General features: G+C 37.4%; 1 pseudogene; it reads left to right on the top strand.

Moving 5' to 3' along the window:
- The first annotated feature begins 10,205 nt into the window (after nucleotides 1-10,205).
- On the top strand, nucleotides 10,206-10,801 carry LOC116898393 (annotated as a pseudogene).
- Nucleotides 10,802-24,928: the final 14,127 nt, after the last annotated feature.

Below are 24,928 nucleotides of genomic sequence, written 5' to 3'. Positions count from 1 at the left end.
GGGGTTTCCAGAGGGGAAATTGGGAAGGGGGAATCATATTTGAAATGTAAAGAAAATATTCAATAAAAAAATGAAGAAAAAGAATACTAAAGCTTAAATTACATGCTTACTCTCACACATTGATAGTGAAAAAATTCAAAACACAAAAATTACATAAGCAAATACAGGACTTAACATACGTTATAAAATAAATGTACCTACAAGAAATTTACAAACATTTAACCCAAACACACAAAAATTATATCTTTTAATCTTCACTTCCTGGAACTTTCTCCAAAATCAACCATATACTTGGATACAACAATGTCACCACAGATATAAGAAAATTGAAATCTATCCCTCAATACTTTCAGATCAACATTGATTAAAGCTGGCTATCAACAATGAAAGAGAGCTTACAAATGGATGAAAACTGAACAACTATCTATGAATTAAACAAAAAGCAAGGCTTAATAAAGAAATTAAAGAATTTCTAGTATTTAATGAAAATGAACAGATTGTATACCTATCTCTTTGAGGAAAGATCACAGCCATAAGTGCCCACCTCAGAAATTGGACAGTTCTCACACTACCAACTTAAAAGCACATCTGAAAGCTCTAGATAAATAAGCACATCCAAAGAAAGCAAATACATCAAAGACATAATCAAACTGATAGCTGAAATTTTAAAAAAAATTAAAAAATTAAAAAATAATTTAAATAACCAATGAAGCAGAGAGTTGGTGCCTTATGATTTTGAGTAGACTTGTGTTTGGACATATATCTTTCATCAATTTCTGAGATACCTTCAAAGAAATGAAAATGACCAGATTTATAGTTAAATTTTTGTAACCATATGATTTTCTATTGTTTTCCTCTCTTACTGCATCTGCTTTTACAGTACTTTGTGACATTATTAAATCCAACCATCAGGGAGCATGTGTTCTAATTAGTCAGCTCTAGATTGACTTCCTTGTATCTTAGAATTAAGCTTTGTGGTACCTTCAGCTATAGTGTGTTATCATTTAGGTATCCTGTATAACCGAGAGGGATGAAAAAAGCCTGTGTTATTTTGGAACCTCTGGGACATAGCAAGCCAACAATTCCTGAGGAAAACAAACCAAACTGATATACATTCTGTATGCAAGAAGATTAGGTAATACTCATTTAATTTTAGTACTTAGAATTTAAAATCAACCATAAAGCAATTAGATTTTGAATTTCGAAGAATTTGAAATTCTACAAAAGATTGTCAATATATACATCTTTTTATTGTAAAAGGCTAGATATTTCAATAATGCTGCATATAAAGTTATAGTATTTAGGAATTTCCTATGTTAAGGTTGCTTGTTTGATTGTTTAATAAATTACTGGTTATCTCTCTGTGACATATACCCAAAACATGCCCCAACATATAAGAAAGACACATGCTCCACTATGTTCGTAGCAGCCTTATTTATAATAGCCAGAAACTGGAAAGAACCCAGATGCCCTTCAACAGAGGAATGGATACAGAAAATGTGGTACATCTACACAATGGAATACTACATAGCTATCAAAAACAATGACTTTATGAAATTCATAGGCAAATGGATGGAACTGGAAAAATCATCCTGAATGAGGTAAACCAATCACAGACAAACACACATGGTATGCACTCATCGAGAAGTGGATATTAGGCCAAATGCTCGAATTACCCTAGATGCACAGAACAGATGAAACTTAAGAAGGATGACCAAAATGCGAATGCTTCACTCCTTCTTTAAAAGGGGAATAAGAAAACCCTTGGGTGTCCCACGCACGACTTCCCGCCGGCAAGAAGCACGCGAGACATAGAAATTCTTACTATGAGTGACTTTTATTCCTGTCTATTCCTCTCTCATGGTGGAAGCCCCGCTTACCGCCAGGCGCACCTATTTATCCCCCGCACGCACTCCACACCTGATTGGTTGCTTACTCATGACCTCATCAGGTACGCCCGAAATGGGCAAAAAGACCTGGCAAGAAGGCACTCTTGCACATCGCACACAGTTAATCTTCCGATAGGGAGTTGGCTTGCGCGGCAAAGGCTAGCGCCATCTTGACTGACTTTTCCTTCAATGTGGGGCGCAGTGGAAGCCAGCGCCATCTAGTGGTGGCGAATGTTATTAAGCCCCTCTACATCTCACCCTTTTATTTATAAATTTTATAGCAGTCATGATCACCCATATCGCGTGCAATGAGGAAACCTCAGCGATGTGCAGGGGCTGATCAAAGGAAATCACTGAGTCTCTCTCAATCCCAGTGCAATGATCCACAGATCTATGGGGTGCAAGAGCAGAGAACTCAGAATACAGAGAGAGACCCTCTCCTCCCAGTGCAAATGGACCCACAGGTCCTTGGGGTGCAGGAGCAGGGAACTCAGATATAGAGTAAGTCCTGAGCAAGATAACCAAATTCAGTGGAGGCCCTTTGTACAATGGCCATAAGTGCTTGAGTGAATAACGGCCTTGTCACATTATTGTTGAGGTCTGAGTTTGTAAACCAACCATGGTAAGAATACTGATCCACAGCATAGGGCTGTATCAAACAGAGCCACTCCCGATAAATAGTGGGCACCTCATTTGGTCCTCCTCAGCTGTTGCCACCAAGGGCCATGGTCAAGCCACTCCTATAATGAAATTTAGAATTCCCAATTGTTAGTAACTATTCCAGAAAGTTCACCCATTGTACTTGTCTAACAATAGATTGGTGGAGGATAACTCCAGACACTGCAGACACAATGTCTGCAGCTGTAATGGCTGCTACAATAGCAGCGAAAGTGTCAAGGTCTTTTCCAGGACAGTTCAGGATCAGTCATTTTTCTCTGGAACAACCAGCAAACAATGGAACCAAATTCTGAGATCTGTATGACCAGGACAGAGTTCTCCAGTCACTGTAGCTTTACACAGGTGGCTTTCTGTGAAGCTACAGTCTGTAAAATGGCAACACCAGTTACCAGTTAAGGCAGCAAGAGTCACCAAGGAAATGAAGGGACAGGGGTAACAGCTGGAGTCAGCAAGCAGCAGTGTACAGAGTCTGGAGCGTAGGGCCACAGTGGGACGGGAACACACGAGCGTAACACTGACTGCAGCAACGGCAAGATTTCTGTGATGACAAAAGGTGAAGGGGGATCTTCCGTCTTCCTTTCAGGGCAGAGGAATGACTCTAGGGACCCGAACCACGAGAGCTGAATCTTCATGTAACCAGGATCAGCAAGTCTCAGCAACCACCCAGGCAGCTGGCACACTCTTGTAGCATCCTGTAGAAAAAACACAAACATTCCCTCTTCCCCATATAAAATATCTGGACAGGATCATGTCAATATGTGGATCTCTCTATTTCACCTAGGCAGAAGTATGCCTAGTTGTAGGGTGCCATAAACTTTGGCATCCAAATTTTTTTAAAATTGAAATAAAAGGAGCATATTTTAGCATACAGGGATAACTCCCCCTATTTATTTATTAAAATTGTTAAAATATTGTTTATTAAGATAAGTCCTCAAGGATTAAATTGAGGACACTGAGCACTTGTATTTATAATTTGACTTGTATACCAAATTATTGTTTCTAGCATTATTGTTTTGGATATATAAAGAATGAGATTTTTCACTAATTTTTTCTTATGTAAGGCCTAATCTGTCTGGTATCTGTCCTCCCTAGTTAAGGAGTCTAGGCAATCCAGTTTGAGTTCTTAAATGTCCTATAAAGGAACAGTATTTAGTGCTCTTAACCACTAAGCCATCTCTCCAGCACCTCACAAACTTTATTTACCTAAACATAAGCATTAATTAGAAATGTCAAATCCTGTAAACAAGGTCCAGATTTAGCCTTATTTAGAAATCTGAGTTGGCAGGGTGAGGCTGGGCGTTGAAAGTAAGCAAATGGAGTCTTCCTCTTTTCGTGAGGGTGTGTTATCAACTCCATTATCATTTTCAAAGAGCTGGGTCTATGGTTTTGTTTAGTTCTCTGAGCCAGAGCACTGAAAGGACAGTGAGTTGTCAGACAATTTACACTGAATCACTCACTGATTTCAAGTAGAAAACCTGTCTCCAATAAAGCATTAAGTGATTGAAATCAATTGTAAACCACAAACCACACAATAACTATCAGTATATGAAGTAAAGCTTGATTTTTACATTTTAAAACAATGGCTAAAGCATGGAATTTAATAATCTGTGCTGAAGCAGCAGAAACTCAAGAGAATAAGCAAGTGATCTAATTATATCTGTAGCCTTTTCATTAGATGAACCACCTATAAATATTCTACAAAAGCATGTAAAGAGTAAAATTATCAATTTTGCCTGAAATTTGTATAAGTAATAGGCCAAATATCAGTATTTTGTAATAACCAATTAAATTGTTGTTTGGACTAAGGTATGTTTCACCAGGTTTCTTTTTAAAATACTTCTATGACTCCAGTCCACAACTCTGTACTAAAACAGCTGAAGCTTTATCTCCAATGTGCATAACAAAGACCTAAGTCCTCTGGTAAGGTGAGGTACTTAGCCAATTAACATCCTTAGAAGCTTAACATTAGCTTCAAATATTCTTTTTTGGAGTAGTGCAACAGCTACTCCCCAAATATTAAAGCTCATTTTGAGAGCAAATGTTTGTAGTAAAAATTTCTATATATACTGAAAGATTTAATGTTCTAACTTACATTGAAAAGCAACAAAATTATATAATATAAGGCTGTTAGCCACTTTTAATGATATCACTCTATGGGCTCTCTAAAATTATAAGCAAGCTCACAAAATAAAAACTCACAATCGCCAGGATGTAAACAAACTGCGTAAAAACAATCCTCTAAATCTATCTTGAAATGGCAGTTGGAGTAAGGAAACTGGCTGTAATGTTCTCATAAGTTCTAAAACCTCATCAATCCTTTATAAATCCTGTAACAATCTCTATCCAATACAATCTCTACCTGTTTGATTTTTCCTCAATTGAAAATAAGTTTGAGTTAGTCAATGTAACACTGGCAATCCTAAATTACAATCTTAAATTCTCCTTGTAACAGCAGACCACCACCACAAGGTCACCTGAGCTCTTAGTATGTGACTAGGCAGCTGTTCTCCGGGCAGTGGAAATTAGCATTAGAATACAGATAACTTCAGGGCAAGCCACACCTTTGGAAAGCAACACTCAACCCCCAACAATCTAGTCTCCAAGGCACCACAAGTCTACCTATTATGTTGTAAAGTTTGACTATCAATTCTACCTTTGAACGCACAATGGCGCGGTCTCCAATACCTCTCGAGACAATGTCCTAAATTCTTTTAGAAGCCTGGTTTCTAGCATAAGAATTCCATAAAAATATTACCTCAATTTAGACCTGTCTCACTAGGGTGGCCCAATGTCACATGTTATCTAGAATTATTTCATCTAAATTACAGTTTTAAGCCAACTTTCTGTTACCAATATTATACCTTTTTAACCATATCCAATAACTTGAAAGCCAATAGTCCATAACCAAGGCAAGCAGAGCATATTTATACATTTAAAACCAATGAGAAACAAAATTGAAGTGGCTACACATATCAAACACCATTTTTACCTTTTTAGCTATGATTTTAAGAGATGCACCTTGTCACCTGTTGAGTCAATTAACCAGTCAGGGATTTTTCTAAGAGAAACAGCTATCAACTCTTGTACCAAAAAGCTGAGAAGCTGTTACAGTAATTTTAAGATCAGCCCGTGTAGACAGCTAGCCAGCTTCTAAGCAGCTCCTCCAGCTAATCTAGACACCTGGCTCTAGGCACAGGGGCTTTAAAGACCTGATTGAAACCTTTTTCTATTCATTTGTTCCCTTTTGAACCGAAAGTTAAAAAACCAAGTCAAGGTGTGTACGGCCCCGGCAGATAAGGTTTTTACCATTTTTTTTCTTTTTGAACATGAAACATAAAACATTTAAACAACGAGAAACAAAAATCACAGACATACACTGACAGACATCTGGACATCCTGGTGCACCAGAGACAAACAATAGACAAAGAGGGAAAAAACCAGATGGTGTCCACGGTGACTATCCACTCGGGTGGAGTTGATATGGGCGATGGATTGTCTCAATTCCTGGACTAGTCCACCAACGTGTTGAAACCCAATTCCTGTAAGATACTAAGATATATTATCTGAGCGGCACGACCGACATTTGCCAATGGTATGGAAGTGAAACACAGCCCTGAATATTTTTACTCACAACCCAATTACATAAACTCCATCAGGCTGTGCACGGGCACTGAGATGTCCTTTTATTTGATTCTCCTGAATAAATTTTCAGGCGGTCTGCCTCGATCAAATCTGATCAGCATGACTCTGTAAAGCTGTCGAAAGGCGCACGGACGCCAGGGGGCCGAGAGCCGGGCCGAGCTAAGTACACCTTTTATAAGCACCAAGACAAAGTTTTTCTGCCAACATACTGTGTTCCTTTTACCTCCTCCTTCTCTACCGGGGCATTCTTTCCCCAATATTTCACCTCCAATTGGAGGGGACTGCTACTGAGATCGATCAGCTTCCTTTTCTCGTTGCAACTTTTCACTACCCCCTGTTTCTGACCATCTTTTTCCTTGCTCCAACACTCTCCGCTTTGCTGTTTTAACTGAGCAGTTCCCACGCTGACCTCTGAAGCCGTTTGGTGGTAGCTAGAAACTCAAGGTCAATAGAAAAAGCCCCAGGGTTGCCAGAGCAACCCCCCAGCGCACCTGCAGCCGTCCGCAGTGGTAAGAGTTGGAGCAGATCAAGGAAGGCTAGCCATGGTCTCTCAGGGTCTTACCCCACCATAGCTTCTGAATTTCTCCCGTGAAATGGAGGCTTCCCGTGGCACCCCGATGTTTCTGTCCAGGGTTTCTTGGCACCAGATGTCCCATACGACTTCCCACGCCACGGCAAGAAGCACGCGAGAGACATAGAAATTCTTACTATGAGTGACTTTATTCCTGTCTATTCCTCTCTCATGGTGGAAGTTTTCTTGCCACCAGGCGCCTATTTATCCCCTGCACGCACCCACACCTGATTGGTTGCTTACTCATGACCTCATCAGGTACGCCTGAAATGGGCAAAGACCTGGCAAGAAGGCACTCTTGAACATGCGCAAAAAGTTAAACTCAACATAGGGAGCCGGCTTGAGCGGTAAAGGCTAGCGCCATCTTGACTGACCTGGCCTTCCACGTGGGGCGCAGTGGAAGCCAGCGCCATCTAGTGGTGGCGAATGTTATTGCGGCCCTCTACACTTGGGAGGGAATAGGAAGGCAAAGTTTAGAACAGAGGCAGAAGGAACACCCATTCAGAGCCTGCCGCACATGTGGCATACATACACAGCCACCCAATTAGATAAGATGGATGAAGCAAAGAAGTGCATGCTGACAGGAACTGGATGTAGATCTCTCCTTTAGGACACAGCAAGAATACAGCAAATACATAGGCAAATGCCAGCAGCAATCCACTGAACTGAGAACAGGACCCCTGTTGAAGGAATCAGAGAAAGGACGGAAAGAGCTGAAGGCCCAATATGAACAACAATGCCAACCAACCAGAGCTTCCAGGGACTAAGTCACTACCCAAAGACTATATACATGGACACCCATAGAGAAGGGGATGGGGAGGGGTTAGGGTGATGTTGGCCTGGAAACTGGGAAAGGGAATAATAATTGAAATGTAAATAAGGAATACCCATGTTGCTACCCATTGCTACCTTTGAGGTTGGAGCCCAGGGTCAGTCCATGTATAGTCTTTGGGTAGTGGCTTAGTCCCTGGAAGCTCTGGTTGGTTGGCATTGTCGTTCATATGGGGTCTCGAGCCCCTTCAAGCTTAGTAGATTCAATCTTAAGACAAATCCATAATATAAAGTTCCATTGTTTAAAAAATTGAAAAAGACCATATATATATATATATACATATATATATACATATATATATATTATTTTTATATATGTACATTGATTATATATATATACATATTATATATAGGTACTTTTATATATATTCAGATAATTCCTCACTACTACTGCTAATTCTTTGTTTCTTTTATATTTATATGCATATATATTTTTAGATATCGATTTTATATGCATAAATATTTTACATATATCTCTTGATATATATATTCAGGTAATTCCCCACTACTACTGCTAATTCTTGTTTTGTTTGTTTGTTTTTTGAAACATCAGGAAGGAGAAAAGTGTATCTTCTCTTTTTCTGGGATTAAATCCTCATATTTTTACACATTCAATAACTCTGTCATTAGTTTTTTTTTTTTTTTTTCTATAAATGACTACCCCAGTACTTCACCAGCCTCAACTTGGAGAGGGGTTTTGAGAGAAGGAGTGTCAAGGAATAGTCAAATTTAAATAAAAAAAAAAAAAAGACTGAAAGTCAAATTGTGGCTCCAAGCTGACAACCTGTGTTCTGTGTTCTAAGGGATCTCTCTTTCCGTGTGTGTGTGTGTGTGTGTGTGTGTGTGTGTGTGTGTGTGTGTGTGTGTGTGTGTCTTCTCCACACAGTTCTCTTATAAACTACATATATTGAAGGATGTCAGGTATATGTACATTAGCAGAAAGTACTAGCATATCTTTACCTTAAGTCTGTTTTTCCATTGTTTTTGAGAAGTGTAAATTTATTTCCCTGTTTTAATACAAATTCAGTTTTCAGTATATGATTTTTCTAGAACCAGAACAAATAAATTCCATTGTCAAATTCAAATGTGCTGTCATACATGTGTTCAGCTATACAATCAAACTTTTCTTTTACTTTTAAAAGATTTTGTAGCAAGTAAGTGAATATGACTACTATTCATTTTATTCTAATATTAAGTAACAAAAAATACCAATTCAATTTTTGCCTATAAGGCAAATTACAAATGATTTATTATGAACACTATATTACTAAGTGTCCCTACACACAGCCTACTGTCCTAGTGCTGGTTGATACAATTATCCTAATTATAGAAAAGATAATCATTCTTTGAGGTTTCAAAGACAGACAATATTTAATCAATATTGTAGTTTTCATTATAAATATAAAGTATTGATTTTCAAAGAGAATCTTTCATACAGCTCTTTTGTGTGATTTTCAGTTGTCTGTCTTCTGTGCTTTCACATGACAAAGACTAGAATAGAGAAATTTCCTGCATCATGTTTAATGAAGAAACCAATTCTAAACATGAGAGATTTATTCTCATTATGTACCTTTCAAAAGTCCATCTCCAAATACTATCATCTTAGAAATTGTGGTTTTCATCAAGTTGGGATTTGGAAATTAAATTACTAGTAGTCAGTATTTGTGCTTCTATCATATACAAGCACTTGCACGTGTGTACACACACACACACACACACACACACACACACACACACATACACGAATAAAAATATTCCAAACAGTAAATTCTTGTCATGTAAACAAAGGGCTACTATTAAAAAAAAAAGTTCAGTGGGACAAACTAGTTTTGTTTGGCTCAAAGAGTTGCCATATACAAGATTGTCTAGAATTATTTCTTCACTCCTCATGCTACTAAAAGTTATTCATAATTACATAATGTAGGGCAGTTATTCATTTTCATGGACACATAGAGGTGCATTGTAGAACTCTGTGTATTCCTATTGTTGATATTCTCCAGGTTCTTTCTCCCTGTCTCTGCTATAATCATCTCCATTGTATACTCAGGCAATGCTAGCTCTTCTTCTTGAGAATGCTCATTCTAGCACACTCACTGAGCCGGAATCTCAGGCCTACTATAGCACTAATGTTAATTCTGAGAACAAGAGTAACAGTTCTTGACCCATGCAGGTTTAGAAGATTAAGATTCAGCATAATGAGGATACATAAACAGCCAAAGAATACTGTGTAAGTTCTCTCCAGAAATTTATCACAGAAAGGTTCTTTTGATGTACCCAATCCCCTCACCAAAAATACTGTAATAGAACATGGAGTTTAGCTAGTATTATTATCCTACTCAGCCTCTTCTTCTCTCCACATAGCACCAAATCATTCATTCAAGAAATTCCAGAAATCACACTTTTAACTATTGAAGTTCTTCTTAAACATTTGGATACAAATACTTTGGAACAGACAAAGTTCTTAGAAGAAAAAGAAATACTTTGCATAGTATTATAGTTGTCAATGGTATTCATATTTGTTTTTACTAATTTGTTTGAGAAATAACATGTCATTCACATGCCTTTTAACATTGGAAAAGATTTCCTGGGCTACCATGGCAGCATACCATGGACTACTTTTCTTAAACAACAGACATTTTAAGTACGACCTTGAAGAAGGCCCTTCAGGCCTGGTGGAAAGTTGCCCAAGTCAGGCTTCCTAGCTTCTCTAGGCCTATGATTTAACACATAAGGATAACAACACTTTCAAGAAACATGTCCACACTGCTTTCAATTGATGGTCTTGGATATCTCAAGAGTGAACCTCAAACCCGAGATCAAATTGAAGTCCAACATACAGAAACTTTTAAATTGAGAAGCAATAAATCATACACTCAGTTTTTAAAATGCAAAACTCTTCAGAAAGTACAAAGGTTCCACCACAAGTGTTCACCCAATTATCATGCAACAGAGACATCAAGGTAAGAGTAGAAGGTTCCTGTGAGCAATATAGAACAACACTGCCACTGCTGCAAACAAAGCCAGCCCAAAGTCACAAAAGAGAAAGGCTTCAGATTCTTAAAACCTGCATCAATTTTCGAAGGCAAGAACATCTGCATCAGGACTGGCAACATCCATCTGCTCCTCAAAGAATAGGGAGAAAGAAAAGAAACATTTCTCTGAATTAAAAATACTGCTTAGTCAGAGTGTATCTGAAAAAAAAAACAAAACAAATAAATAAATACCAAATGAACAAATCAAACAAAAAACAAAACAAACAAAAAGCTGGGCTTTACTCATTCCTTATCCTCTCTATGAAGAGAATGACCTTTGACAATAAGAGTTGTCAGTACCCTTCCAATACCTGTGGATCAAGATGCAAAACTCTCAGCTCCCTCTGGATGGAAAGGTCCATGATTCACCAGAGAATGATACCCAAGAGTCAAATAGTATGCAAAAAAGAATGTTTTATTCTACAGAAATCCAGCATACTGGGGCCTACCATTTACCAAGATAGAGACCACCAAGTGAGCTCCCAGGCCCAATTTAAAGCACATTAGGGGAATTTCAGGGAGGGATAGGTGACCTTTATTTTAATTGATTGCATTCATATCTAGGGATATTATATTACCGTTGCTGGGGACTGGAAAAACTGGAAATTCTTGCTGGAGAAGCCTGAAAACTGTTGCTTACCCAATGCCCTTGCCTCAGGCCAGGTAGTAGGGCAGCTCCTGATTGTGGGGCAGTTTCTGACTGGATTCCCAAGGTCTGGGATTTTTCTAGTAACTGACTTTCCTGGACTTGCCCAGTTCTTGGAAAAGGAGATCTAGGCCTAGTCTCCTGAACTGCCAATTTGGTGCTTTGTCATGGAGTCAGCCTGTTCTCTCACCCCCCCCCACTAAGAAATTGGTTATCTGACATCCTTGAGATGTTCTTATAGGCTAGTGTTATTAAGAATCATCACTTGAACATCAGAAAGTTGTTCTTAGCAAACTTAACTAAAGCATTGATTAGTCACGGACTGCAAGTCAAGCCCAACATCACTAGGATAAGAAGAGCAGTTTGAGCATTGTGAGGAGAAATAGAACTGTAGGTGCCAGGGTGCAGAGGAAGCCAGTCCTACCACCTGAGTCCACGATGAAGTTTCAGCTTATGCTACAGCTGAAGGCCATGTCTGTGACTATGGCCATGCAGCAAAAGGGGTCAGTGTCTATGTGAGTGGCTCATATTTCCATTAGAGACCATGAGGATGTTCCTGGTCTAGGCAGTTGCCTGGGAGCCTGGTTGATTTCCAAAGGCTATAGAACTGGCCCCATTCTTCCCTGCCTGCTACAGTCTGGACAGCTGGTCCTACTTCTCATTTGTGGGATTATTCAGAAGCAGACTGTGAGATGGCACAGGCAAAAAGTTGTTCAATACTCCTTTCTACATCAGGAATTTGGAATTACTGGTTGCAGGGTCTTGAGGGTGGGAGAGATGTTCCTGCCCCTAGTTGGCAGATAGCCCGGCACCTTGCCTGAGAAGTGCTTGTGGTGGGGAAATGGATGAGCTTACCCTGGAGGCTTGAATACTGAAAAGCCGGCCCTATCACTCATGGTGGTAAGGTACCATGGGTAGCAGGATGATGACTTCCTCTGCCCTCTCACCCCTTGATACCTGGCTGCCATGATAACGAGATCTGAGGTCATGAGAGTTGGTCAGCTGGCTCTGCCCCTTGTTGGCTACAGCACTCTGGAGAAGGGCCCTCTGCCTCAATGGAGCAACACAGAGGATCTAACCACAATGGCCAAGGCACTTGTGAGCCAGCCTCAAATGTATGAGAATGTGAGAGCTGTCTCTGCTGCCTACAGATGATGGCATTGAGTAGCCTAGCTGAAAGAATATTGGAGAGCTCTCTCTGGTGGTGCAGATAAGGGAGAGCCAGCATATCGATGAACTCAGTTATCACACATGCCCAGATCTAGAGCTTTGAATTGGTCCATGGCAAAATCGACATCATCTGTGAACTGTTGGGGTGCAAGAAAATGCTGGGCCTGCTGATCCAAAGCTGCAGAATCTCCATGACTAAAGGCAACAACAGGATAACAGGGAACTATCCTGCTGAAGCTACAATATTGATGATGTCACAGAAATGTGAGACCTTCAACCCAAACAATAATTTATTGCAATGAACATTTGAAAGTGTAGACGTGTGAATAAAGGGTATACTGTGGGACACAGTCTGACACACTGCAGCTTCCATGATGAGATTATTTTCTATGATTTTTTTGTTTGTATGTATTCTGTTTTAGGTGGGAGAATGCAGGGGTGGTAGATAGATATGAGGGGTTGGGGAGACAAGTAGGACTTGGCTACATGATGAGAAACTCACAAAAAATCAATATGAAGATTTATTTTAAATATTTATTTATGGGAAATACAAATATACAATTTTAATTAATTTAAAGTTTATATGATAAGGAATAAATATCAGTACAATAAATTTCAAATATGTGTCATTACAGTTTGTTCTTATTGTCCCCTTCCCCCACTGCCTCTTTGTACCCTTTGTTTCTCTAGAGCTGAATTGTCTTACCCTCAGATAGTCATTCTTTTATGTTTTTATGTTGTCTGTATTACAATACCTCTCTGTCTTCTCCTCCACATTTTTATATAAAATTTTAATCTATTTTAATGCAATGAAACTACCAAGATCATTTGAAATTTCAGAATAAAGATATGTCTGTGAGTAAGGTTTTGAAAGAATAAGAAAGAATTTTAGGCTGACCTTAATGGTAGATAGGAATTACATGATTGTGTTAGCAGACCACTGTTTGTTAGAACCATTTTCATAAGGATAAAATGTAATTCTGCTACTAAGTAACCTCTGGGCAGAAAGCACTCAAATGAATAAAGCTCTGACAACACATCACTATAGCCACTTTCAAAAGACATCATAAGTCAAGCACTCAAGTGCTTTGAAAAGTTGAATGCAAGAAGCTGGATTGGATGGGTATGAACAGGTTCCATTTATGAACAGCTCATATTTTAGATAAAAATACATTGTAGTCTAGTGTCACAAGTATTCTACAATGTGCAGCTGAATAGACCCCTTCTTCCATCCATCTCCATAGAGAAACAAACACATTGCACTGTTTAAGTGAAAAGGGTGTCAAATTTCCATGATTTACATTCTCCAAAATTAAATTCTTGAGTTCAGGGATTTATGCAGTATTTAATCTTAAATAGCCCATTCACAAGTAGAAAAAACAAATGAGTATAAATTTAAAGGGGAGATTAAACCATAATATCTTTGAAAATTTACCAAGTGGTGGCTTGGAAATTTCATAATACTAATGCTCAAGGTTAGTAAAATGTGTAGAAGAACATCAATAAAATGAACTAATCTTGGTGTGTGAAGTTGCGTATATAGATATAGACTTTCATGGTTCAATAAAAGTAATAAGAATCAATTTGGAGTCCAAAATTTGACAGAAACATAATCTATAGATTGAGGAATAAGCAGTCTAATTTTCATATTTAGGAGGCTATATATAATTTCTATAAGAGATAGATGGCTAAGTAGAATTTATTTTGTAATGAGTATCACAATTCAAAATCCAGACATAATTCTCAAGATATTTTTGATACCCTATCATCCTAAATCTTAATTAGACCCAGAATTTAAATCTGCTGATCAACCTTTAGATGATATGACCATATATTGGGAACCATATAGTGAAGGAGCATCATATGTTCAGCCTTTAACTAACCTGGGCATGTTCCTTTTCCAGTAAAATATGTTATCCAGGGTAAGAAAAACAACCTGCAACTACTAGTACAGTTACTGAGTAACATGACAGGGAAAAATCCACTGAGATGATTGCTTCAGAAATATAATCATTATACCAGGAGTAGTAGTGTACACTATTGGAATCAGCACTTTGAAATAAATGGTAAATGTATCTCTGAGACCCGGGTTTACAAAGAAAATTCCAAAGAAGCTGGAGTGATATAGTGAGACCCTGTATAAAATGTACATACATACACATAAATATATATATATTAAATATATATACACACATATACATATGTAGATAATGTTCAATGATATTAGCATTTTACAAGCACGAGTAGAAACATCACATGTGTTTCAAAGAATAGAAACATTCTTGTACTTATTTGTTTGCACAACATTTCTGTTTCAAAGCACAAATTTTATCTAGAAGTGTAATAATTGCTTCTATGCAGTTTTGGAAATTTCTGTTTGTGTTATTATTTAAGAACTATTATTTAAGAAATACTTCCATACCTTGGAAATATATTAATATGTCTTAAGTTTGTTTCCTATTCTTTCCTTCATATTGTAATAAAGAGTCAATGCTCTTGCTGTTAAGGAATAAATAATGCCACTTTGCATGTGAACATTAGCATTGTATGCAAACCTATAATACCCTCATAGTCCAATGATCTTGAGAATATTTGAAATGTTTCTTTAATCAAAAAAATAAAAATGCAAAGGTGAGAAAATAAATCCAGGAATCTGTCCTTTTTCAGAATCCTGCCCCCCAAAATTGTGATTGGTTAAGTGCTACGTGAATTAAAGAATATGCCATGATTATCTTATTTCCTCAACTAATGTCTAGGAACATCTAAAAAATAGCTTCCATAATCTTTGTATTTATATTTTTCTGCTTAATTTTTTTTTTAGAATTTACTCATGCTTTATGAAAACTAACTATAGTTAGCCATCTTTGTAAGTGAATGTGGAAATTATATGTTTCAGTTATTACCACTAGATTTACACTGATCCTAGTATACTCATTTTGATATTTCCTCTTAGGTGATGATGGTGACTATGATGAGTAGAGTAATTGATATTGGAGAATTATAATCAGAAGTCATTACTGACCACTAGTAACTTGCAAATATATGTGCTGATCCTTCTTCAAAATGTACTGAAGTAGAAGAATAGAAATGTACATAAAATAAATTAATAATAAGGTACTATTTCTTACATGGCGCATTTCATGTCCTATATATCAGTATTGATGCACATCAGGAAGCACTTCTCCACAATGAGGATTCAGGATGCAAAGAAGGGATTTGAGCCAGGCAAGAGGAAGAACAAGGGTATCCTTTATAAAATGGCTTAGGTCAGGATGCAACAGAAAGATAGATCATCATAAGTCTATAAAACTGTGGTGATTTGATTTATGTATCACTCAGAGAACCATCAGGGAAATATAAAGAGGTAATGCTAAACGAGAAAAATTATAAAACTTACCTTTGTATTCTCTCCTTTTCCTCTGTTTCTTTCTACTTTCTTTCTCAAATTCTCTCTTTCTATATGCTTTGTTCTTCAGATTAACAGGAATCCCTACCAAATACTAGTTGAAGGCAAAGAATAAATTCTTTTTTCCCTATGTGGTCCCAAGAAACCCTAACATCCTCATTAGTTCAATTCTATCTCATTTTATTTTCCCCTTTTTTTGCACTTTTGCCTAAATGTAATTTATATACAACTAAGTAATTGAAAACTGTTCAGGTTTTGTCAATTTAAAAAGAGTTTATTCTGTATTTTTGGGCTATTCACAGCTGACCAATCTTCTTGTATTACCAAGTTCCCAAGCCTCTTTTCTGAAATGGGATTCAGATCTGTTCTGTAACAATGCACAGAGTTTCTCATTTGCCCTTAAGCTCTTTGGCTCAGTGACATACCACTTTAAGTTTAATCAGACAGAAAAATCACAAAAGCTCCCAGTCTCAAGTGACCGCTCTGCCCTTTTATTTCCCCGTAAAAACAGAAAAAGATGAAATTCCCCTAGTTTTTCTTTCTGTCTTTGGTTCACTATACACCTGTGTATGCTGTGTTTATTTGAAATCGAGTGTGACCTAAGTTAATACTGCCACTTCCAATGAGAAAAACAGCAGTGTGTATTGGTGCCCCAATACACAATCACTTCTAAACGCTGTCTTCATGAAGGCATGATTTTCATCCAGAATTTTCTGAATATATTCAAGGAAATTATGAAAAAACTTCAAAAACCTCCATAGTAAGTTCCCTAACTTGCTTTCTTTTGTTTTGATTAACACCCTGACCCAAACAACCAATTGGGGAGGGTGATTTATTTCATATTGCATATAAGAGTCTACCACTGAGAAAAGTCAGGACAGGAAACTAGACGCAGAGATGATGGAGGAACATTATTTTCTATCTTGTGCCTTCCCTCTTCCCAACACCCAGATCAACCTGATTTCTTAAAATAACCAAGGACTACCTGCCTAGGGTAGCAAGGACTACAATGTTCTGCACCCTCCGCACCAATCAGCAATAAGATAATTGGTGTACATATAACCTCAAATAAGAGGAGGGATCATCCCAATTGATATTCCTTTTTCATAAATGGAATAGAAAGGAGTATCAAGCTTAAATTAAGTTGCCATTAAATGAAACAGAACAGTGGGACTTGCATAGAGAGATTCAGGTTTCTCATTTTGTAAAGTCATGGTTCTTGGCAATAAGTGCTCCTAAGTCACACTTACCTTAAGTTAGGGCCCTAGAAACTATGCCTACATGTCATGTGACCCTGCGTAGATGTGTACTAACTTGTTTGGATCATAAAAACTCTACAGATGGTACCATATTTTCTAGCACCTAGGTTCCGTGAAAACAACAGGGAATCTATGAGGTTTTATTAATTTGTAGCTTCTTGCAGCCTCTTGATGTTTCTTCCTTCCTGTAGAAGAGTCCAGACCACCACTTTCAGGCCTGGAGAGGTATTCCAGGTTTGTGTTAAGAAAGCAGGCTGCAGAAATCTGGGGAGCAAGGAAGACACAAAGAAAGAAAGCAGCATCCCTGCAAATTTCTGAGATTGGCTATCCTAAGGTAGTAAACAAGGAGCTGCCATTCAAAATAATCAAAGCAGAACAGAAGTTTGGGTTATGGGAAAAACAGTGAGACTTTTTGAAAGATATGAACATTTTGTAGGTGACTTTAATGTTCCAAAACAAACAAACAAACAAACAAATAATAAAAACTGTTCTTGAAGCCATCCTTATCCAATCTGGACTTTTTTCTAAACATGGCAGATTTTGTATTCTTAAATTTCTTAATATTTAAAATATTGTTTCATTCAGTAGTTCTCTCTGACATAAAACTGGATAAGCAACTCCTGAACCTAAAGATCAGGGAACTTCTCAGAAGAAGGCACAGAAAGTGATAAGATCTTGAGGATCAGGAAATATGCTATAAGATTGTCTTCTAGAAAAGTCAGGGAAGTTCCACCATGATACTTCAAGAATATTGCTAGTAAAACATGACTAGAACAATTATAATAACAATAGGCAAGCTAACATGGAGGGGTAATTTCAGAGGATTTTTTTTTCTTTTCTATTTTTTGGAGCTGGGGACCGATCCTTGGGCCTTGCGCTTGCTAGGCAAACGCTCTACCACTGAGCTAAGTCCCCAACCCCGAGGATTTCTTTATGAACAAAAAACTACAGGAATGCTGAGAAAGGGGAAAATAGTCTTCCTTGGGAAAAAATTCCAATTCGTTATATAATACAAACTGGTGAGACCTGAAATCATCTACATAAAATAACACTAAACTTATATCTATATATGTTTATATATATGTAATATATATTACAATTAATGTGTGTATGTGTATGTGCATGTGTGAGTGTTCATGTGCATGTGTGTGTAAAACCATAATAATAAAGAAGATCCATGATTTTGATATGTAATTAAAAGGAGAAAAAGAAGAATAAGGGAAAGGAAATGAAAGGGAGGAAATGTGGTAATTATTATTGTTTTTAAACGAAGCAAAATTTTTGAAGTCTTCAATTTATTTTCACAAATCTTTAAAAACGTATTTTTAACATTCAATATTTGTTAATGCTATGTGTATCTGTTTGGGTCACATTACTCATTTAAATTTGGAACAGCTAAGTACTTGGAATAAATGTCAGCTATAGAGAAACAAACATTTTGGATAGGGAGATAAAATATTTCAGTTTGTGTTTCCAGGTTAAATATAGTGTTCAGACATTTTCAGGACAGTAGTAGGAGCAAAGTTGTGATAAGCAAAACTGAAAAGAACATGGCCCTCTGACTATATGGTACTCTTAATTATAGGCCTTCATTTTTTTTATGGGATGTTTTGTCATATTTAATATGAGAAGATTCAATCAATCAGAAGATCCTAATTGATGAATCTCTGTCTCTCTCTGTCTCTGTCTCTGTATCTCTCTCTGTCTCTCTCTTTCTCTCTCTGTCTCTCTCAACACACACACATACACACACACACACAGAGTTGGGGGAACTATGATATGTGTGTTTATTGGGTATATAATTATATTTATCCTGCTAAAATTTTCTGAAACAAAATATAAAATAGAATATAAGAGATAATTGATGTTTGTGGTTCAAAAACTGCTATTCAAATTAAGATAACCTCTTTTCTCTGTCTCTCTCTGTCCTGTCTCTCTCTCTGTCGCTCTCTGTCTCTCTGTCTCTGTCTCTGTCTCTGTCTCTGTCTCTGTCTCTCTCTCTCTCTCTCTCTCTGACTATATTGAAAGCATAAGCATAAACAGAAAGACAGAGAGACAGGCAGGCACACACACACACACACACACACACACACACACACACACACACACACTCACACCCAGTAAACTCTTTCTTAATTTTTATGACACATAATAGACTTGTACCCATAGAAGTGCACCCACATGAATAAAATAATAAAACAAATCCTTTTCAACACTTTCTCAGAAATGCTTTCTAGATACCCACAAATGTATTTTCTGTACACTGAGTGTTATAGGTTGCATATGCTCAGCCCAGGGAGTGCCACTATTAGAAGGTATGGCTCTGTTTGAATAGGTGTGGTCTTGTTTGAATAGACATGTCACTTTTGGTGTTGGCTTTAAGAACTTCATCCTATCTGCCTGGAAGCCAGTATTCTGCTAGCACCTGATGAAGGTGTACAACACTCAGCTCCTCCTGCACCATGCTTGCCTGGATGCTGCCTTGATCATAATGGACTGGACCTCTAAAACTTAAACCAACCCCAAGTTGCCTTGGTCATGGTGTCTGTTCATGGCAGTAAAACACTTAGACAGAAATTAGGACCAGGAGTGGGGTATTGCCATGGGAGGCCTGATCATGAGGTTTTTTTTTTTTTTTTTTTTGAAGAATGTGGATTTGGGAACTTTGGATTTGGAAAGCAGTGGAATGCTTTAAGTAGTGCTTAATGGTATATCCTAGTAGCAATAGAGAAGAGTTTGTTACTGAAAATGATTTGAATTGTGTAGACCTGTCCCAAGAGATTTCAGTGGAGAATTCTAATTTGTGGTCCAAAGACTGTTTTTGTGGTGTATTGTGAAGAATGTGGCTACTTTTTGCTCTTGTCTGAAGAGTCAGCCTGAAGCTAAGGTGAAGAAACTCAGATTAATTACATTAACAAAGGAAGTCTCAGAAGCACCCATCATAGACTTTGTTCTCTGGTAAAGTCTCATGAAGCGCTTTTTAAGCAAGTGTTGTAAGCTGAGAAAGGAAAAATATAAAATATATGATTTGAATTTTAAAGGGGCACCAGGAAGTAAAGTGGAGCTGAATTCTGTATTCAAGAATATTAAATCGAATTAAGGGAGTAGTGACTTTGGAGCAAGATCATATCTAGGTAATTTAAGAACAGGCATGGTAGTGTAATCCATTAATTCCAGGAGGTAAAGGCAAGTAGATCTCTGAGTTCAAGTCCAGTGTAGAACCGACCAAGTTCTAGGTGGAGGAACTTAAAATACAGGCTTGATGGAACATACCTTTAATTGTAGTGCTTAGGAGAAAGGCCTGCAGATCTCTAAGTTCAAAGACAGTCTACAGAGCAAGTTCCAAGATAGCCAAGCTTAGGCAGTGAAGGATTTGGAAAACATAAAGCAGATGATAATGTAATAGAAAAAGGGGGCCATGTTTCAGCCTGAGCAATTAGCAGAATTTGGCAACTTTAGCTACATGGCTTTGGCTTTAGTGTCTAGAATAAAAGGGACGACTGGAACAATTAAAGCTCGTTAGCTGGAGCTAAGAAATTAGTGGTGATTAAGAGGAGACCAGCATCACTGAGGGGAAATCTTCTCGGAAATATTTTCTGAGAGCACAAAGAAGCTGTGTAACATAGATAACCCAGGATATCCCCCAAGTTGAAGTTATATTTAGATGTGTGAGAGCAACCCATGTGGTACTGATTTTCAAGGAAAGAAGGCATTATGAATAACAGTTGAGGCTTGGCACTGTGAGAGACCATAGAAGGTCATTAGCGAAGCTTCAGCCTCTGTTGCAGCTGATAGCCCAGGACATAAGGGGTCATGCAAAGGAGTTGAGGCTTGGCACCCTGAATAATGCCTATGAGAGGCTATTGATGAAGCTTAGTTTCAACAGATGACCCCAGGATATTGGAGATACCAGTACCATGGGATGATCACCAAGAACAGAAGCAGCAATGGAATGGATCATCCTGAGCATAGAATGCTACAGAGTGTAGAGCTAGAGAAGTGAAACCAGCCCTTAGGAGTCTATAAGATAATGTGTGGATTTCAGACATTGAAATAAGAAGCTGAAACATTAAAGTTGCCTTGGATGTCCCAAGATGTTTGAGATGCCAGAACTAGGAGATGCTGAGGAAAGCTTCTAATCAGAAATGGAATCAGCCCAGGAAAAAGAACTTTGTTGCAATCAACAAAGATGAAAAAGGAACCAGAGATCTGAAGACTAACTAGTAATCAGACATGGAGATCCAAAGCTTGAAGTTTGCCTAGATGGTTTCCTGTCTTAGGGATTGCAGTTAAGAGATTGGATGAATCTCAGAAGAGACTTTGAACTTTGGATTTTGGTCGGATAGAATTCTGCACATTATTGAGACTGCTATGTGTTATGGGGATGTTTGAAGATGAAATAAATATATTTTGCATTATGCTATATTTTGGTATGCCACCACCATAGAATTATGCGTTTGAATAAGACTATGGGGGACAGGGATTGGAATGTTATTATTTATGTATGTCTAGCCCATGGAAAAAGTCTGGCTCTGTTGAAATATGTGTGGCCTTGTTGGATTAGGCATGTCACTTTGGATGTGGGCTTTTAAACACTCATCCTAGCTGCCTGGAATTCAGTATTATGCTAGCAGCTTTCATTTGAAGATACACAACACTCAGCACCTCATGCACCATGCCTAACTGGATGCTGCCAGGTTCCTTCAATAATGGACTGAACCTCGGAAACTGTAAACCAGCCCCAATTAAATGTTGTGCTTATAGGAATTTCCTTGGTATCCCATAAGCATATTCAGGGTGGTAAATGGGACCTCCTAAAATTACAAATCTTCTGTAAGACAACGGACACTCTCAATTGGACAAAACAACAAATAAAAGATTGGGAAAAGATCTTTACCCATCCTACATCTGATAGAGGGCTAATGTCTAATATATACAAAGAACTCAAGAAGTTAGACTCCAGAGGATCAAATAATTCTATTTAAAAATGGTAGACAGAGCTAAACAAAGAATTCTCAACTGAGGAATACTGAAACTCAACAAAGAATATTTCATCTGTCTGAAGGAATTGTACTGATTCAGTCGAGCCTCACATTTGCTTCTGGAACAAACTGCTGTTACTGATTTAAATTATTGTTTGCTGATTCGACTGGATTGCCACTACTAATTCCTGTTTGATGTTTTTAACTGGACTACTGATATCCAGACAACAAAAATTTGAATTGCCCCAAAGAAATATGTCTAAACAAATCCTCAATTGCTGTTAACTATTAACCTTTGTTCCCCCTAGCTTCAGTTGGTGGACTAGAAGGGAGGTTTAAGGATCAAAGAATCCTAATTAAAGTGGGTTTTGAAAATAAAACCTACACACAGGCCTCAATTAAGCTACTGAAGTATTATTAGTTTCTTTTCTCTTTTTAATCTATTACAAATACACATTTTCATAAGGAAGATAAGCTTAAAAATCTTCTCTTCCCCAAATCTTTACCAAACTAGTCTTTGTAAGAAGTTTCTTCTGTCATATTCCTGATTCCAAGAGACTGACAAGAGTGTTCCTGAACCTGTTCATGGTCATAGTGTATAACCCAGTACTTCACAGAATGAGAATATTTCTGTACTTCTTTTACAATGTGGTAAGAGAAGCCATTCCTCTCAAATCCTGTTCAAATTGTCTCCTGTTTAAAATGAAATGTAGATCTAGGATTTTTTTCCTGATTTATATTTGGTGCTACGTGACTATAATTGATGCACTTGAATCTCAATTCAAAAGTACTTTGGAAAGCTGTTTAACATACAATTTACTTGTTTTATTGAGTTATGACTTTGTTTTCCTTGAGTATTTTTGCGTCAATATTCATAAGGGACATTGGTTTAAGTTCTCTTTCTTTGTTGGGTCTCTGTGTGGTTTTGGTATAAGAGTAATTGTGGCTTCATAGAAGGAATTTGGTAGTGCTCCATCTGTTTCGATTTTGTAAAATAGTTTGGACAGTATTGGTATGAGGTCTTCTATGAAGGTGTGATAGAATTCTGCACTGAACCTGTCTGGACCTCGGTTCTTTTTGGTTGGGACACCTTTAATGACTGCTTCTATTTCGTTAGGAGTTGTGGGGTTGTTTAGATGGGGTTATTTGTTCCTGATTTAACTTTGGTACATGGTATCTGTCTAGAAAATTGTCCATTTTCTCCAGATTTTCCAGTTTTGTTGATTATATGTTTTTGTAGTAGGATCTGATGATTTTTTTTAAATTTCTGCAGATTCTGTTGTTATCTCTCCCTTTTCATTTCTGATTTTCTTAATTTGGATATACTCTCAGTGACCTCTGTTTAGTCTGACTAAGGGTTTATATATCCTGTTGATTTTCTCAAAGAACCAGCTCCTGCTTCTGTTGATTCTTTGTATAGTTCTTTTCATTTCTACTTGATTTCAACTCTGTGTTTGATTACTTCATGCCTTCTACTCCTCTTGGATTTATTTATTTCTTTTTGTTCTAGAACTTTAAGATATGATGTAAAGCTGCTGACGTATGTTCTCTTCTGTTTCTTTTTGCAGGCACTCATAGCTATGAGTTAGTACCACTTTCCTTGTTTCCCATAAGTTTGAGAATGTTGTATCTTCATTTTCATTAAATTCTAAGAAGTCTTTAATTTCTTTCTTTATTTCTTCCTTGACCAAGTTGTCATTAAGTAGAGCATTGTTCAACTTCCATGTATATGTGGGCTTTCTGTCATTATTGTTGTTATTGCAGACCAGTCTTAGTGCATGGTAATCTGATATGATGCATGGGATTATTTCTATATTCCTGCATCTGTTGTAGCCTGTTTTGTGATGGATTATATGGTCAATTTTGGAAAAGGTTCCATCAGGTGCTGAGAAGAAGGTATATCCTATTCTTTTAGGATATAATATTCTATAAGTATCTGTTAATTCCAAGTGGTTCATAACTTCTGTTAGTTTCTCTATGTTTCTGTTTAATTTCTGTTTCCATGATCTGTCCAGTGATGAGAGTGGAGTGTTGAAATCTCCTAGTATTATCGTTACTCTTGGTTGAAAATCAATTTTATTTGTTATTAGAATGGTAACTGCAGCTTCTTTCTTCAGGCCATTTGCTTGGAAAATTGTTTTCCAGCCATTTATTCTGAAGTAGTGTCTGTCTTTGTCTCTGAGGTGTGTTTCCTTCATGCAGTGAAATGTGTGGTCCTTTTTACTTGTCTAGTCTGTTAGTCTATGTTTTTTTTTTATTGGGGAATTGAGTCCATTGATATTGAGAGATATTAAGGAATAGTGATTGTCGCTTCCTGTTATTTTCATTGTGGAATTATGTTTGTTTGTCTCTCTTTTGGTTTCATTGAAAGAAAATTATATCTCTGCTTTCTGTACAGTGTAGTTTCTCTCCTTGTGTTGGAGTTTTCCATCTATTATCCTTTGTAGGGCTGGATTTGTATATACTGTGTAAATTTGGTTTTGTCATGGGATATCTTGGTTTCTCCATCTATGTTAATCGAAAGTTTTGCTGGATACAGTAACTTGGGCTGGCATTTGTGTTCACTCAATGTCTGTATGACATCTCTCCAGGATCTTCTGTCTTTCGTAATCTCTGGTGAGAAGCCTGGTGTCTGTCTTTACATGTTACTTTATTTTTTCCCTTACTGCTTTTAATATTCTTTCATTACTTTGTGAATTTGGTTCTTTAACTTTTATGTGATGGGAGGAATTTCTTTTCTGGTCCAATGTATTTGGAGTTCTGGAGGTTTCTTGTATCTTTATGGACATCTCTTTCTTTAGGTTAGGGAAGTTTTCATCTAT

This window comes from Rattus rattus, chromosome 4 (genome assembly GCF_011064425.1).
Source record: "Rattus rattus isolate New Zealand chromosome 4, Rrattus_CSIRO_v1, whole genome shotgun sequence".
Taxonomy (NCBI): domain Eukaryota; kingdom Metazoa; phylum Chordata; class Mammalia; order Rodentia; family Muridae; genus Rattus; species Rattus rattus.
The sequence above is the reverse complement of the archived record's forward strand: the minus strand, read 5'-3'. Positions and strand labels throughout refer to the sequence as shown.